Consider the following 11034-nt stretch of genomic DNA (forward strand, 5'->3'; position numbering starts at 1 on the left):
ACTTGCGGGAGGAGTAAAGATCAGGAAGGGAGGGCGGAGTGGCGGGGGGAGACCAAGAAGTAAAGGCTTCAGGCTCCTCCAGGAAGTTAAGCCCAGAGTTAACTCCTTCTGTTCGTAGAGGCTGCTGAGGGCAGTGCTGGAGGAGCTGGGGAAGGAAGGGCGCTTGGAGAGCCCCCCACCTGGCCCCCGCAGGGAGCCTCCAAGGCCTCCCCCCTGCCCGGCCTTTCTTCTGTCCTTTTATTCCGCAGAGCCAGGTTCTCAGCTGGGCAGTTTGTGTAGGGCCCTGGGTAGGGGGCCTGCCCTGCCTACTGCTTCGTCCTGCCCACTAGGAGTTTCCAGTCTAAGACGGAGGCAGCCCAGGCCTGGAGCAAGCCCTTCGCCTCCTTCCAGGTATCAAGGAAACTGTCAAAGCCACTGGTCCTGACTATTCTTATGCACTGTGTGACACTGATCCACTGGCTCAACCTCTCAGAACAGCCACTTCCTCATTCTCCCTATTGTGAGGCTCACGTGAGATTCGTGGGTGCTGAGCATGGATGTTGCGACGTGGACAATAAGGCTTAGTTTCTTTCCAGCTCTTCTTGGCCCCCCTCACCCTCCACCCCCCCCATGGGAGACTAGCAAAGAGTGTCTCATATTTTGGAGACACACCTGAGTTTTCCATTTCTCCATCCACCCATTCATCCATCCCTCCCCCAAACAAGTATTTGGCACCAATTCTGTATTCAGCCCTGTGCTCCGTGCCCAGGACACAGAGATGAACACCCTGCTGCAGCTGGTGGTAAAAGCTGCATTGGTCAGCAGTGAGTACAAGCTGGGCAGTGTATATTGACTCTGTACAGTTACACCACGAGTTAGGTGTTACTATAATTCATTTTACAGATGGGGAAACTGAGGCCCAAGGACACAGGGCCAGCCAGAACTCAAACAAACATTGTGAGTGTCCCGAGGGAGGTGCACACCGGCCCAGGAGCTCCGCGCCAGCCAGGGGCACCAAATGAGGGCTCCCTGGAGGCAGTGGCGTCTGAGCTAAGGTCTGAGAGTGGAGGCTAATTTGGCCACAAAATGACAGGGGGAGGAGAACAAGCAGAGGGAAGAGTGAACTAAGGCCGGGAGGGTGGCGCGTGTGTGCTCGCGCCTGTGTGTGTGTGTGTGTGTGTGCGTTCGAGGGGACAGGTTGTGGTTTGGAAGAACTTGCAGGTCATCTCTCTGGCCAGAACCTCTGTCTCTTGGAACCCTCACCACCCTCCCCCCCACCCCTTACTGCGCACAGTAGGAGCTCAATCCATGTTTCTGATGGTTAGCAGAGTGTGACGATCTGCGTGTGCCAGAATGAGAATGCGGGGTCGGGGACGACGTTCAGGCCGTGACCGCAGTCTGGGCAAAGATGCAGAAGCGTGGTGAGGTTGGGAGAACAGAAGGTTCCGTGTGTGGCTGGAGTGGACGGTGGTTTGTGGGGTCAGAATTGCGAGCTGGTAACCACATTTCCAGGGTGTACGATATCATGGCCCGGGCTAATATGCCACCAAGACACTCTTGGAGCCAGTGGGGTCTGTGAGAGAGACCCCCAGAGCCCTCTGCAGGGCAGTCATAGAAGTGTGGATGGACCCAGGTCGAGACTCCCGGGGCCAGGCCAGCCCGGGTGGGAAGCCACAGTAATGCAGGACCGACTGGCCACTCCCAGCCCCCAGTCAGGCACGGCCCCTTCACTCCTACACAGCCCACCTGCCACCTGCTCAGGGCCAGGTGAGCAAGAGCCAGGAAGCAAGAGATAGACAAAGCCACGACCATACCCGAGTCTGTCTCCCTGGCCCCTCCCACGGCTGAGGCCTGGAGGAGACACAAGAAAAACCAGGCTGGGCCTCACGCCCAGGAGCAGCATTCGCTCAGTGTCAAACCTGCACCCCAGTTCCCCTGACTCTCCACGTCAGCCCTGGGATGCGGGCTCTGGGCAGTGAGGTGGCTTGTCCAGGGTCACAGAGCTTGTGAGTAACGGAGAGAGAACCCAGATTCCTTCCAAGGCTGCCGTGCCCTTGGCTCGGCCCTCCGTGCTCTGCGCTCCTTTGACGGAACTGGGACAAACCCAGTGTCTCCAAATTAGATGGCTACTATTTTACTGAAACCCCTGGCTTCTACCTACAGCCCTCTTCAAAGTCACAGGCTGTGGGGACCTTTGCTGATTCTCTTTCGAGGCCCGATGTTGGGGGCTGTCGCACCATCAGCAGCCAGGGCCCCCGAGGTGATTAATTCATCGCAAAATCAGTGTCCCCAACGCCCATGGGAAGCCTCCAGCTGTCACACTCATTACAAAACCTTCCCTGTTGCCCGGCATTCACAGCCAAGGCCTTGTTCAATATTCCAGTTTGCCCTGTCCCCTTTTCCTTTAATTAATACTGCAAATAACTGCTTTTCTTCATGGCTCCTAGTGAACCATGAACAATCTGTGGCAGGTGCACGGCTGTCCTTTCCTGTGACAGGTCTCTGTAGTGTCTCAGGAAAGTGTCACACCAGGGAGCCCCTACCCTGCACTTTGCCTGCTGACCCCCTAGAGGGGCCGTCAGAGAACAGCCCAGAGTCCTGGGGGAGGGGAGGTGGCTCCTGGCTTGCAAGAGGCAGCTTATCCTCAGCAGCAGGAGGCCGATAAACTGGGGGTGGCTTTTAGGAAGTTCATGCTGTCACATGGGGGGTGGGCATCCAGACGGAGGCCTTTGGGCACCCAGGATTGTGCACACTGGGCCTGGCACTCACAGGGAACCACCCAAGTGGTTCTAGAAGGGCAGGGTGGCTGGACATAGTAGGAAGCACCAGCATGATTTGTAAGACCTGAGCCTATCCAGCCTTGAGAAGACCAGGTGTGGGGACAGTCACCAAATGCTTGATTGAAGAAGAAGGCAGGGATGTGCTCAGGACAGAGAGAGGATCACAGGATGGCGGGGCTAGGGAGGCCCACTGAGGCTGTTTTCAAGAAACCACCTTCCTTTCCAGAGGAGCCTGAGTGGCTCACGTGCCCTGAATTAGCAGGAAGAAGTGGAGTGGGGGGCGGTGGGCATCTTGCTTACAGCTGTGAGAATCCTGAACCCCAAATCCAACTCCAGGTGCCCTGAACACCCCCATCTTCCACCACCTCTCTAAGTGGGCCCGCAGAGTTTGTCGCACACCTGTTTGTTCCGCCCGCCCCCTGCACCTTGCAAAGGGGCTTAAATGTTGCTATAAGATCCAGTCCTTGGGGCCGGGCGCGGTGGCTCGCGCCTGCAATCCTAGCACTCTGGGAAGCCGAGGCGGGCGGATCCTTTGTCAGGAGTTCGAGACCAGCCTGAGCAAGAGCGAGACCCCGTCTCTACTAAAAAAATAGAAAGAAATTATCTGGCCAACTAAAAATATATATAGAAAAAATTAGCTTGGCATGGTGGCACATGCCTGTAGTCCCAGCTGCTCAGGAGGCTGAGGCAGTAGGATTGCTTGAGCCCAGGAGTTTGAGGTTGCTGTGAGCGAGGCTGATGCCACAGCACTCACTCTAGCCTGGGCAACAGAGCGAGACTCTGTCTCAAAAAAGAAAAAAATCCAGTCCTTACTTTCCCCTTCTGCCTCACACCCAACAATAAGCCAGACTCCACTGTTTTCAGATGCTCACTCAAACCCTGTTGTTTCTATTATAAAATCTCCAGGGAGTCCCCATGCGCTTGCTTCTCTTAGGTATATGCTCCCTGCCTCCTCCTCCCCGCTGGACTGCCTGAGTCTTGCTTATCTTTCACGTCTTGGCCCTAAGGTGGAACTTCCTTTGTGAGCTCTCCTCACAGACTGAATCAGGTCCCCTGCAAAGTGCCCTAGATGACCCTGTCACAGCACATGTCACTACTGCATTGCATCCTCCTGATCACTTGTCTGTATCCCACCAGACTGCAGGCTCCATCAGGGCAGGGACTGTGTGTGTGGACATGGTACAGAGCTGGTGCTCTCCAGTATAGGCTGAAAGAATGGATGGATGGGTAGATGGGTGGAGGGGATGCCCGTAAGATAATTTATAAGGTTTATGGCTGAGAGCCAAGCCCTCCTTCCAGCCTGTTGTGGAGCTAGTCCCTGGAGCTGCAGTTACTGGGCAGACAAAGAGGCAAAGAAGTGAATGGGTTTTCACCGCCACCAAGATTGTGACGAGGCAGCTAGGAAGTAACCCTTCCAGAACTGGCCCTGCTTATCTGCTCTGGCTGCCTGAGGCTGGGCAGGGACTCAGGGAACATTCTGATCCTAAAAGGGACCTGAGGCTCATTAATATACAGTCAGTCCAAGAACCACCTCCTTGCATCACCCAGCAGCAAGCCCCTTTCCCCCTTCTTCTAAGTCTCCAGGCCCAGCTCTTTTTTAAAACTGTAATAAAATACACATAACATAAAATTACCCTCTTAACCATTCTTAAGTGGATAGCTTGGTACTGTTCAGTGTATTTACATTGTTGTGCAACCAGCTTTAGAGCTTTTCATCTTGCAGAACTGAAACTCTATACTCATTAAACAACTCCCCGTTTCTCCCTTCCCCCAGTCCCTGGCAACCAGCATTCTACTTTCTGTTTCTATGAATTTGACTACTCTTGATACCTCATAGAAATGAGATTATACAGTATTTGTCTTTTTTTTTTTTTGAGACAGAGTCTCGCTCTGTTGCCCTGGCTAGAGTGCTGTGGCATCAGCCTAGCTCACAGCAACCTCAAACTGCTGGGCTCAAGTAATCCTTCTGCCTCAGCCTCCCGAGTAGCTTGGGACTACAAGCATGTGCCACCATGTCCGGCTAATTTTTTTCTATATGTTTTTAGTTGTCCAGCTATTTTCTTTCTATTTTTAATAGAGACAGGGTCTCGCTCTTACTCAGGCTGCTCTCAAACTCCTGACCTCAAGTGATCCTTCTGCCTCGGCCTCCCAGAGTGCTAGGATTATGGGCGTGAGCCACCGAGCCGGCCAGTATTTGTCTTTTTGTGAAAGGCATATTTAATTTAGCATAATGTCCTTGAGGTTCATCTAGCTTGTGGTATGTGTCAGCCTTTTTAAGGCTGAATCACATCCCATTGTATACGTATTATATATACACCACATTTGTTTATGCATTCATCCATCCATGGACATTTGGGTTGCTTCCACCTTTTGTCTATTGTGAATAATGCTGCTATGAACATGGGTGTACAGATATCTCCTTGAGACCTTGTTTTCAATGCTTTTGGATATATACTGAGATGCAGTATTGCTGGATCACATGGTAATTGTTTCTTTATTTATTTTTTTTTTTTTTGAGACAGAGTCTCACTCTGTTGCCCAGGCTAGAGTGAGTGCCGTGGCTTCAGCCTAGCTCACAGCAACCTCAAACTCCTGAGCTCAAGCGATCCTCCTGTCTCAGCCTCCCGAGTAGCTGGGACTACAGGCATGCGCCACCATGCCCGGCTAATTTTTTCTGTATATATTTTTAGCTGTCCATATAATTTCTTTCTATTTTTAGTAGAGGTGGGGTCTCGCTCTTGCTCAGGCTGGTCTCGAACTCCTGAGCTCAAACGATCCGCCCACCTCGGCCTCCCAGAGTGCTAGGATTACAGGCGTGAGCCACCGCGCCCGGCCAGGTAATTGTTTCTTTAATTTGTTGAGCAGTTGCTATACTGTTTTCCACTGTGGCTGCATCATTTTTCATTCACATCGACAATGCACAAGAGTTCCAGATTCTCTACATCCTCACCAATACTTGTTGTTTTTGTTTTTGTCTTGTCTTTTTAAAATAGCAGCCATCCTACTGGGTGTGTGGTCATATCTCATTGTGGTTTTTGTGCTTGCTTTGGCAGCACATATACTAAAATTGGAATAATAAAAAATATATTTCATTGTGGGTTTTTTTTTTTTTTTTTTGAGACAGAGTCTCACTCTGTTGCGCGGGCTAGAGTGCCGTGGCCTCAGCCTAGCTCACAGCAACCTCAAACTCCTGGGCTCAAGTGATCCTCCTGCCTCAGCCTCCCAAATAGCTGGGACTACAGGCATGGGCCACCATGCCTGGCTAATTTTTTATCTATGTACTTTTAGTTGTCCAAATAATTTCTTTCTATTTTTAGTAGAGACAGGGGGGGTCTTGCTCTTGCTCAGGCTGGTCTTGAACTCCTGAGCTCAAACGATCCGCCCGCCTCGGCCTCCCAGAGTGCTAGGATTACAGGAGTGAGCCACCGCACCTGGCCTTCATTGTGGTTTTGATTTGCATTTCCCTAATGATCAGTGATGTTGAGCAACTTTTCATATATTTGTTGGCCATTTCCGTATCTTTGGAGAAATGTCTGTTCAAGTTGCTTGCCCGTTTTTAAACCGGGTTATTTGTTTTTTACTGTTGGGTTGTAAGAGTTCTTTATATATTCTGGATATTAACTCCTTCTCAGATATATGATTTACAAATATCTTCTCCCATTCCGCAGGTTGCCTTTTCACTTTCTTGATTATGTCCTTAGATGCACAGGCCCAGCTCTTTGGAGGCCTCTCTTTTTTCTCATTTAAACTTTCCTTTGATATTTATTTAACCTGATTTCACCTATCTCAATATTGTGAGGAGGCCCTAGAGATAGGAGGAGGTGGTAAGATTAATTCTGGCTTCCAATTTGGATCCCCAAACCTGGTCCCATCTATTCATTATCTACTCGTGTATTCATTCATTCGGCAAACGCTTAGAGAGTTTTGGAATCAAACAGATCTGGCTTTGAATCCTGGCCTGGATCATGTACCTACGTGACCTGAGGGCAACCTTTCTGAGTTTCAGTTTTCTCTCTGTAAAGCAGGGAAGAAACCGGAAATGCAGTCAGGAGAGAAGATTTGAAACAACCCTGCAGTGATGTTGGCGAACTAGAAACACCGTGCAAAGGGCCTGTCCTGGGTGGACACTCAATAAATGGTAGCAATTGTTACTTCTCAGCGGCCATCGCTGAGTGGATGCAGCCCTTGTCCAGGGCCTGTTGAGTCTCAGGCTCAAGAAACTGACACTTCAGGGAGTTCAGCTTCAGTTTATGTGCCCAAGGGATCAACAGCTGTTGACAAATCAAAGTAGGACTCTGATCAAGCCTCTCTCCATGGTGACAGTGATAAAGTCTCCCTTTTGTCGTATGTTCTGACCTTGAAGGTGAGGAGACAGGAAGGAGGTGAGCCCCGTGTTTGTGATAAGCAGAGCTTTTGTGCAAGACCTTTCATTGAAAACAGCAGGATTTAATCAGATTGTCCTGGGTGGGGACGGTGATAAGCCCAGCTGCGCTATTGCTTGTTTGTGGAACTCTCTTACCATGAGAGCAACTGGAAGGCTGCCCAGAGGAGGAGAGAGGCTGTCTTGGTCGTCCTCCAGAGAAGTCGGTCTTTCCCCTCCTGACAAAGAAGCCTTCTCTCCTCCAAGCCTAGTAGCAGCTTCTGAGTGGATGAGGCAGAGGAGGGAGAGGGCCTGGGCTTCGGGATTCCACTTCTAATTTCTAATCCTGGCTCTGCTCCTCACTGGCTTTGGCTTCTGCTCCTGGTCTTTTAAAATTTTTATTTAATTTCTTTTTTAGAGGTGGAGAGGTGGAGTCTCGTTATGTTGCCCAGGCTGGTCTTGAACTCCTGGGCTCCAGCGATCCTCCCGCCTCGGCCTCCTGAGTAGCTGGGACTACAGGCGTGCGCCCCTGCACCCTGCTCTTGGCCTTTCTGAGACTCAGTTGCCTCATCTGTGAAATGAGCACGAGAAAAACGCCTGTGAGTTGTGCGGTTTCTGTGGGAGGATCAGAGGGGACCTGGCACCGCGAGGTCCTGGGGCAAAGGCTGGCTTCCTCCTCCCTTTCCTCGTCAGCCTCTGCCTACTCTGCTCCCAAACGTCCACGTGTGCTGGCCAAACGAAGCTCTGATTTCTGGAACATGTCACCGGCCTCGTTTTCCCCTCCATGAAAACTTTGCCCATCCCTCAAGAGCAGATCACACCTGTCACCTTTGCCCGATGTCGCAGCCCATGCTGACCACACTATTCTCAGAACTCCTTTGAGGACAGGCTGGCTGCTCTGGTTTCTGGCACAAACTGTACTTTTGGTGGTAAACATTTGTCCTTGGCTCGTCTCCAAGTAGCCTGTGAGAATCTGGAGAGCGGAGCTGGGACCTCAGCCCCCCCCTCGGGTTCGTGTGGTAGTTCACTGTGCGCTACACGTGAGCGGCGCTGTGTGTGCCCAGCGCTCTTCTCCCAGCAGGGTTCTGAAGGACAGTGGCGGCTGACAGGCCACATGTGACTGACGGACGGAACCACAGGACCCCCGTTATCAAACATCCAGCGCTCCCCACCCCCCCATACACACAAACTAACCTACCTCATTCAACACGATGTCAGAGCAAAGCCGACGGGGCTCCAGGGCAGAGGAGGGTCCTTGCTCTGTGGGTCTCTCCCCAACGTTGCCACCCTTAACACTGTGTGTGCCCTGAGGAAAGACACCCCGACAGCTCCCATCCCAGAGTTCCGGAGCAGCGGAGCTGGAAAAGAGGCTAAAGATTATCTAGGCCGATTTTCTCATTTCACGCTGAGGGAACCGAGGCGCAGAGAAGTTAAGGGTCTTTCTGAAGGTTACACACTTCAGGCACAGCCTGGACTAGAATGCTTTGCTCTTCCTCTGTTAATTTCACTTGACGCCCTCAGCCAACATGGAGTCCCCGCACCCGAGCTAGGCATCTGCACGCTCATTCCTGCCCTGAAGTCTCCCCGTGCTGCCGGAGGCTGATACCAGCATTGAACGGAGGGGCGAAGCCAGGCCTCGGCAAAGGGAGATGACTGGCTCAAGGCCTTACGGCCAGCAAGGGGCCAAGTCGGGACTTGAACCCAGATCCTTCAACTGCCAGTTCAGTGTGCCTTCCACCAACCCTGAGCCCCTCCTTGGCAGCACCGAAAGGCTGCTGAGGGAGCTGGCTCCCACACCCAGCTGAGAGGAAAGAGGAAAGGGCAGAGTTAAGGCCCATTGGAGACGCTGGGTGGCACAGACACAAGGGGCCCGGGCAGTGGCCTTCTGACAGAATGGCTCTGCTTTGCATAACCTGCAAATAAACTCTCATAGTCCTCAGGAATGCTGCGGGACAGCTCCCTGGCACAGTACAGGTGAGTGTAGGCAGAGACCGGGACAGGTACGACTTCCTGGCAGCTGCGCTGTCCCAAACCCCAGCCCTGGCCTGGCTCACGCCTCCTGCTGGACGCCTCTTGCAATGCACGCGTCATCCATACCCAACTCTAGGACCACTACTGTTACCTTCTTTGGGTCTCGGTTTCCTGGCCTCAAATGGGATGATGATGATGTATATAAAGGTTTTTTTTTTTTTCTTTTTCCCCTGGAACATCAGTTTATGGAGATCAAAGATCCATTAAAATACCTTTGGTCCCCACATACATTTCATCGTAACAACAGTTGTGATTTGTTATTAAGCACCTACAACATTCTGGAGCTCAGTGACATCCTTGCAACATCCCATTTTACAGCTAGGAAAGCCAGAGCACAGAGAGGTTAAGTCAGTTACCCTAGGTCACACAGCTAGTAAATGGCAGAGCAGTGATTTAATCTCAGGATCATCCATTTCAAATCCAGGGCTCTTTCCATGACATCACAACACCTTTGTTATTTGCTATTCAAGGTCCTTCCTCCCTAATCTGCCTAAACTTCCCTTTCAAATCCCAGCAACACAAGTGTGGCTGACTGGTCCGTTCCTGGGTCCCGTCGTCCGTGATACAGCAGTGCTGCAGTGGCAGGACCGCAGCCCACGTCCAGTGGCCTCACGGACGAGGCCACCACCCTCAATTGCTGCCCCGACGCAGACCCCAGCACAAAGGATTTTCTATTGCAGCAGACCGCTCTACAAATTAAGGATCCTAAGAAGTCACTGGATTTTTTACACTAGAGTTCTTGGAATGATGCTACTCCAAAAATTAGAGTTTCCTTCCATGAAATTTTCGCTCTATTTCTTGGCTTATGAGGATAAAAATGACATCCCCAAAGATAAAGATGAAAAAGTAGCATGGGTATTCTCCGGAAAACTCTACACTTGAGCTGACACACAAGGGGCACTGAAGATGCTGAGACCCAGAGTCACCACAGCAGCAACTGAGACCCTCAAGGATTGGGTCACACTACAATTGCTGGTCCTCATGTACACGGAGCTTGTAAAAGAACTGGGAGTGAAATTTGTGAAGAAACCCGATGATGGTAAAATGAAAGGCCTGGCATTTATTCAAGATCCTGATGGCTACTGGCTTGAAATTTTGAATCCCAACAAAATGGCAGCTATTATTTAGCGCTGTGAAAATGCTCCTTTGAGATTTCAGTGAAGACAGAGATTAAAAAGGAAAGAATGTGGTTCAAGATATTCAGATAGCAGAAGCATCTAGGACTGATGGGTCAGTGCTGTAATTCAAATTATTCTTAAATCCATTTCCCTTTCCTGTGTCAGCTAGGTTTTTTTTTCACCTAACTGTTCAGTCATTCTGGTTTTAAAGTAATGCTTTATCTTATGTCCTTGAATATAGTTGTACAACTTTACTTTTTAGTTAATAATTAGAATAGTTCCCTTCAGGGGCTCTGTTTATTTGCTACCTTCTATCTCCTAAATAGTACTTCTCTTCGAGTCTGAAAAAAAAAAAAATGCCAGCATCAGCCACACAGACCCACTCACTTGTCCCGTGTTTTCTACCTGGGACAGCTTCCCCATCTCTCCAATGACCTAAAAATGTATGCTTATTTTTGGGTGTGTGCATAATTGTATGAGTCTTTAGATATATGCATTTATGAATATATGTATGTGGAATTTTTGATTGATATATGTGTATGAATAGTGAGTGTAGTGCATAGGTATATGTTTGTCATATATGTTTTCATGTGAATGCATTTATGAATGTTAGTGTGTATAGTGGATGCATGCATGTGTGTGTTAGAATGCTTGTATCTACGTGTAAACTGTCTATTCCAGAGATCAGGGGAGGATTTGACAAACCCATCCCTTGTCTTCAAGGAGTTTACAGTTTGGTAAGGGAGATAGACTATTAAATAACGAC

The 11034-nt window shown here is 50.3% G+C and overlaps 1 pseudogene; it reads left to right on the plus strand.

The window, feature by feature from the left end:
- The first annotated feature begins 9061 nt into the window (after window positions 1-9061).
- LOC138392344 (lactoylglutathione lyase pseudogene) lies at window positions 9062-10278 on the plus strand (annotated as a pseudogene).
- The last annotated feature ends 756 nt before the right edge of the window (window positions 10279-11034 follow it).

This window comes from Eulemur rufifrons, chromosome 9 (genome assembly GCF_041146395.1).
Source record: "Eulemur rufifrons isolate Redbay chromosome 9, OSU_ERuf_1, whole genome shotgun sequence".
Taxonomy (NCBI): Eukaryota; Metazoa; Chordata; class Mammalia; order Primates; family Lemuridae; genus Eulemur; species Eulemur rufifrons.